Source organism: Microcebus murinus, chromosome 2 (genome assembly GCF_040939455.1).
Source record: "Microcebus murinus isolate Inina chromosome 2, M.murinus_Inina_mat1.0, whole genome shotgun sequence".
In the NCBI taxonomy this organism is placed as follows: domain Eukaryota; kingdom Metazoa; phylum Chordata; class Mammalia; order Primates; family Cheirogaleidae; genus Microcebus; species Microcebus murinus.
The window spans coordinates 108,929,409-108,935,878 of NC_134105.1; positions in this window are offsets into that span (position 1 = coordinate 108,929,409).

Below are 6,470 nucleotides of genomic sequence, written 5' to 3' on the forward strand. Positions count from 1 at the left end.
TAAGTAAGCATCATTAGAGTAAAATGGCTCATCAAACAAGAGTAGTGTGGAAACCCTCACTGTTTTCCACCAATCCTAAATTATTATGCCACAAATTATTCCCAATCCCAACCAACACCCTCTGCCTTCTCCCACATTAAAAGATCTACCTTAAACTGATTCCAAAAAACCTATAAATACCCTGCCTTTGCCCTTCCCTACTCCAAGACATTACTAGCTAAAAGTAAGTATATTTCCCTCCCTTACTACAGTAAGTAGTAAATTCAGTTTTGCCTCACCGATAGTTACTTTGATAACTAACCGATAGGTATTTTTGGGGACCAGCATTGAACATAAGACAGAGAGAAGTGCCGGTCATTAAGTTCTGGGCAGGGAAAGGTAAGGGAATTGGCCTTTGTTATGCCAGACATTGGGCTTCACCTTTTTATCAACTTGACGTCGTCACAGTTTCACCAGTTTAGAGTCCTTCTACCAATTGAACTTTAAAGTTTTGGATGGCAGCCTACAGCCCACCTGGAACTTGACTCTATTCTGAGGTTAAGACCTAGAGGTTCTCAGCACCTGCCTCCATCACTAGCCCAATTCTTTTCCCTTATCCTGTTCTCCCTTTCTTTCCTTTTCCCTTTAAAAAAAATTTTTTTAGAGAATTTACATTTATTGAATAACTGATGTGATAGAACTTGCAATTTCTGAATTCCAAATATATAAATTTCACGCTTCTTAGATTTGGTCTGTTACATTTTCGCACCAGTGGACTAGTAACAGCCTGACATTGACCTGACAACGAGTTGACCACCTCCCCCACCCTCACTGGCCCTTCAGTCAGCTTAATAAGTCCCTTGCTGTCATTCTCCCAGGGGGTGGCCTACTGCCCTCCTTTCTGTACAGTTTGGGCAAACTGACTGGTGACAGCAAGAGTAGTGTGAGTGACAGAGTCCACCTGCTAGAGAGATAATTTTCAGTGTAGGAATCTAGGAGATTCCCTGGCTTCTCCACACATTGATCCCAGCCTAGCTCCATAGTGATGCCCCTGTGCCATGAACCGGGCCTTCTGCTCTCTGGCGCCACCAGATGGCTGCAATTTCTCTTAGCCTGCCTCACCCAGCTCTGCTATTGTTCACCTAAGTCTTTTTTCCTTTTATCCTTCTCTCTTCCACATGCCTAAAAGGCCTAAAGGTGAATAAAAAGATTTTTCAGTGAAAATGGAAATTTCCCCTGCTTCCAAAAGAAATGCTTTACTGACTCAGACCTCAGATTCAGCCTATGCCTCCCAACATGTAGTCTCTTATTCACAAATTTACCGAGAAGCCTTCCAGAGCTTTTATGTAGAGTGATGGTGCTGGGCATGGTTTAGGGAAGATTCCCAATAGCTTTCTGTAACCTCGTCAGAGGCAGCTTAGGAGTGGTGTTTAGAACTCAGGCCTGTTATCTGGGTTGGCATTCTGGCTCCCAGCACTCATATGCTACATGTTTGGGCCAGGTACTTGATCTCTTTGGGCTTCCATTCCTCATCTGAAAATGAGATAAAAGAACTTACCTTATATGTCCAGAAGAGTAAGTGAGTTAGCACATGTAAAGTTTTTAGAACAATGCCTACCACATAATGAGTACTCAGTGTTAACTATTATGTAAAGCACTCTGCAAATATAACTTCTAGCTCCCACCCACCAACAAGAGTGCTGTCCCCTGTAGAACACCTTTTGCTATGTCAGCTCTTCTGTGTTTCCTAAACTTGTAGCTCCCCAAGGGAAAATATAATCATTTTTCACCCAGATCTGTTTATTCAAGCCCTAAAGAGTGCCCATCTTTCCCATGTCTCCTTCATTTCTGATGGTTTATACAACATTAATCCCATCCCTTCTCATTCTGGACATCTTTGAGGAGTTCAACCTGTCCTCCATGTGATACCTTTCCACTCCCCATCCCTGAAAAAAGACAGGGACATTGGCTTCAGGTATCCCGGCTGTGAACAAAATTAGAGGTCACAATCCTCTTGGGAATGTTGTCAAAACACTGGTGGAAAAGGAGGGAAGAGAAAGGCCTGAGGCCCTCAGAGGTGTCTTCTTCCTCGTTTTATCCCTCTGGCTACACTGCCCTTGCTAGGGCGCCTTCCTAGGGCGAAGAAGAGACCTCATTCTCTGCATTTCACCTTTTTCTTCAGCTAGGTTGGTGCCTTTCTGGTGAAACTTTCAATGTGCTCTTTTTTGGCCATGAGCTGGGTTCAGAGGTAGAAGGAACGCTTAACTCAGGAGCCCAACCCCTCAGCATACCAGAGACAAGGAAATGAGACCACTTTGTTCTCTTCTTGGCCTTACAGCCAGCTCAACAGACTTCACTGTCCACACACCAAGAACAAAGTGTTAGTGGTGACAACTTTTAAAAATTCAAGGCCGGGTGCAGTGGCTCAGGCCTGTAATCCTAGCACTCTGGGAGGCCGAGGCGGGTGGATTACTCAAGGTCAGGAGTTCGAAACCAGCCTGAGCAAGAGGGAGACCCCGTCTCTACTATAAATAAAAAGAAATTAATTGACCAACTAATATATATATAGAAAAAATTAGCCGGGCATGGTGGCGCATGCCTGTAGTCCCAGCTACTTGGGAGGCTGAAGCAGCAGGATTGCTTGAGCCCAGGAGTTTGAGGTTGCTGTGAACTAGGCTGATGCCATGGCACTCATTCTAGCCTGGGCAACAAAGTGAGACTCTGTCTCAAAAAAAAATAAAAAATAAAAAAATAAAGATAAAAATTCAGGACCTGGGATCCTGTCCCTCCTGCTTATTTTTATTTGGCTTGCATACAAATAACAGGTGACAATGCTGGTGACGGCCAACATAGCAGCTCCTCAGTTATCTCAACTTACCTCATTCAGATTCGGGACTTGATACTTAACCATTCACCATTTATTGATTGGCACAATGTGCCCAGTGCTGGGCACATACAATGAACACAAGCTCCTTGCCCTCAAGGAAGTTGGTGACAGCAGTTAAGAAGCTATAAATAATAGATTACTGAAAGCTATTGTATTGTTACTTCCACATTGCTTATTCTATTTTTTTTTTTTAGGCTAGTCAAGTGAAGCAGTGGAAGTGGAGAAGGACCAAAGGAATCTGTTTAACTGGTTGTGGTCAATTAGTTGTAAACACCACTGCACTCAGACCAGCCAGTTTACCCTAAAATCAACTAGAAACAGAGACTGTTTTCCCATTCATTCCTTTTTCTTCGCTCTTCATTCTTTTCTGGTTGCTCCCACTCACCATCTTCCGAGTCTCTTTCTCCCAAGGGATGTTACAGACCAGAACTAAAGGAATTTTAAAGTCTGCATTAAAAGACAAATGGGGTGGCGGAGGTGGGGGGGAAACAATTAAAAATTTAAAAAATAAAATAAAAACAAATGGGGTTAGCTTTTTTTTTCCTTTAACTTACTTTCAACTAAGTAAGTTGAAACTAAGTAAGTTGAACCCCGTTGCCTGTTTTTATACAGCCCAGGATCTAAATACAGCTTTTACATTTTTATTTATTTTTTATTTTTTTGAGACAGAGTCTGATTTTGTTGCCCAGGCTAGAGTGAGTGCCGTGGCATCAGCCTAGCTCACAGCAACCTCAAACTTCTGGGCTCAAGCGATCCTACTGCCTCAGCCTCCCAAGTAGCTGGGACTACAGGCATGCGCCACCATACCCGGCTAATTTTGTGTATATATGTTTTTAGTTGGTCAATTAATTTCTTTCTATTTTTAGTAGAGACAGGATCTTGCCCAGGCTGGTTTTGAACTCCTGACCTCGAGCAATCCGCCCACCTCAGCCTCCCAGAGTGCTAGGATTACAGGCGTGAGCCACCACGTCCGGCCTTACATTTTTAAATGATTGAAAAAAATCAAGATAATTATTTCATGACACATGAAAATTATATGAAATTCACATTTCAGTGCCGATACAGGAAGTTTTATTGGCACACAGCCACATTCACTCATTGTCTGTGGATGTTTTCTTTCCCAATGGCAAAGTTGCATAGCTGAACAGAGACTGCGTGGGCCTGCAGAGCCTAAAAAATTCATTCTCTGGCCCTTTACATAATGTTTGCCAACCCATGTCCCAGAATATCCAGTTTGAAATAGGCTACAGACAGTTCATATATGAGGTACTACAAAGTGATTTACAGATGTTGCTTCATTTATATTTCAAAACTTCATAGAATAAGTATTATCACCATTTGTTAGATGAGCAAACTACAGCTGAGAGATAAAACTTTGCCGAGGTCACAGAAGAATCTGGAATCAAACAAGATCTGCCTGACTCCATAACTGGTATCTTTTCCACCATACAACACCCCCTCTTTAAATCTTGGAGGGGCACTATATTCAGATTTATAACTGGTCCCCTTCAGGTATCCATCCATTGGTCCTAATTTTATCCCATGAGGCCACCTACACAGTAACCTTCAAATATCTGGACTGTAACTTTGTCTTGCCTGAGTCTTTTATTCTCCAGGATTCACACTGATTCTTTTAGAAATTTCAGTATGGCATTTTTAGGTTCCTTTGCCATCCAGATCATTCCAATGAACATAGTTGTCTATAATCCTTTTAAAGTTTGGCACCTAAGCAGACCTTGATACAGTATAGTGCCATCAACAGAGTGCCTTCCTAGTTCTAGATACTCTGCATCTCTCCTCCTTTATGCATGTTTCAACCTAAAGGCAAAAGCTTTTTTAAGAGATAGGGTCTCACTCTGTTGCCCAGGCTGGAGTGCAGTGGTGTGACCATACCTCACTGCAACCTGGGCCTAAGGGATCCTGCTGCCTCAGCCTCCTGAGTAGCTGGAACTACAGGTGACTTACAGGCACATGCCACCATGCTCCACTCTTTTAAACTTTTTATACAGATGGGGTCTCGCTTTTTTGTTGCCCAGGCTAACTTACTATTGAATTTTGATTGGAAAGATGGAGTCTATCATTGCTGCCTATTGAAATCTTTCTGAATCCTCATTCTGCAAGTTGTTGTGCTGTCCCTTTTAACTCCTTGCCATTCACGAATGTGATATGCATGTCTTCTGTTTTTGATCTGAGTCACTAGCAAAACTGCACTGAGTTTTATACTTTATTCCAGAAGGTGGCACTCACAGGCCTTCATTTCATCAAGAGCCTCACACTTAATGTCTCACACTGTCTAGTGGATCTTGTTGGGATGGCAGACTCAAGTGAGACTTGGTCACATTTTGGAGGAAACCCCAGGTGGACATCATTACTTTTAAGGTTCTCTCTCCTAACACTGACATACCCCCCTCCAGAGAAAAAGGTAATTTCTGTTTTCAGCTCAGTCTTTTCCATTCAGGGTCACTGTGAGCAGGACATAGGTCATCCAACCTCCCCTCCCCAGTGTCTTAATCCCACATGTACCACTTGCTTAGTACTGGTTGTGTGAATTTCAGCAAGTTCCCTAGCATCTCTGTACACACTCTTTTTCCCATCTGTGAAGTAGGGATAGTAATAGTATCTAGTAAATAAGTTAATGGATCATAGTAATAAGAAATAAAGTTCCATATCAGATTTTTACAACTGGCACCAGAGAAGGGGTAATAAACTGGAAGAGCTAGAGAATTTGAAATTTTTTAAAATGTAAATTATACCTTTTCTTTTTTCCTCTTTATTAAGCTATTTCCATACCTGATGGACTTTATTGTCCCCTCATTCAGAAATAGACTAACTCCATGTTCCTCCACTGTCTCCTCCCCTGTAATTGATTTTTTTTTTTTTTATATACAGTCTCACTCTGATGCCCAGGCTAGAATGAGCCTAGCTCACAGCAACCTCAAACTCCTGGGCTCAAGCAATCCTTTTGCCTCAGCCTCCCAGCTGGGACCACGGGCATGTGCTACCGTGTCCTGCTATTTTTTTCTATATATATTTAGTTGTCCAGCAAATTTCTTCCTAGTTTTAGTAGAGATGGCGTCTCACTCTTGCTCAGGCTGATCTTGAACTCCTGACCTCCAGCTATCCTCTTGCCTTGGCCTCCCCCACACCCAGCCTCCTGTCCTTGATCTTATATCCTGTTAAGACAGGAACAATGAGGTCGGGCACGGTGGCTCATGCCTGTAATCCTAGCACTCTGGGAGGATGAGGCAGGAGGATTGCTTGAGCTCAGGAGTTCGAGACCAGCTGGAGCAAGAGGAAGATGCCATCTCTACTAAAGATAAAAAGAAATTAGCTGGGCAACTAAAAATAGAAACAAAATATTAGCTGGGAGTAGCGGCAAGTGCCTGTACTCCCAGCTACTGGGGAGGCTCAGGAAAGAGGACCACTGAAGCCCAGGAGTTTGAGGTTGCTGTGAGCTAGGCTGATGCCACCACACTCTAGCCCAGGCAACAGGAAAATAAAAGACAGGAAGGATGATGCTGCTCAAAGCGTACAAACTTTCAGTTACAAAATGAACAAGTTCTGAGTATCTAAGGTAGAACATGGGTGGTGAAGGATGTTTTAA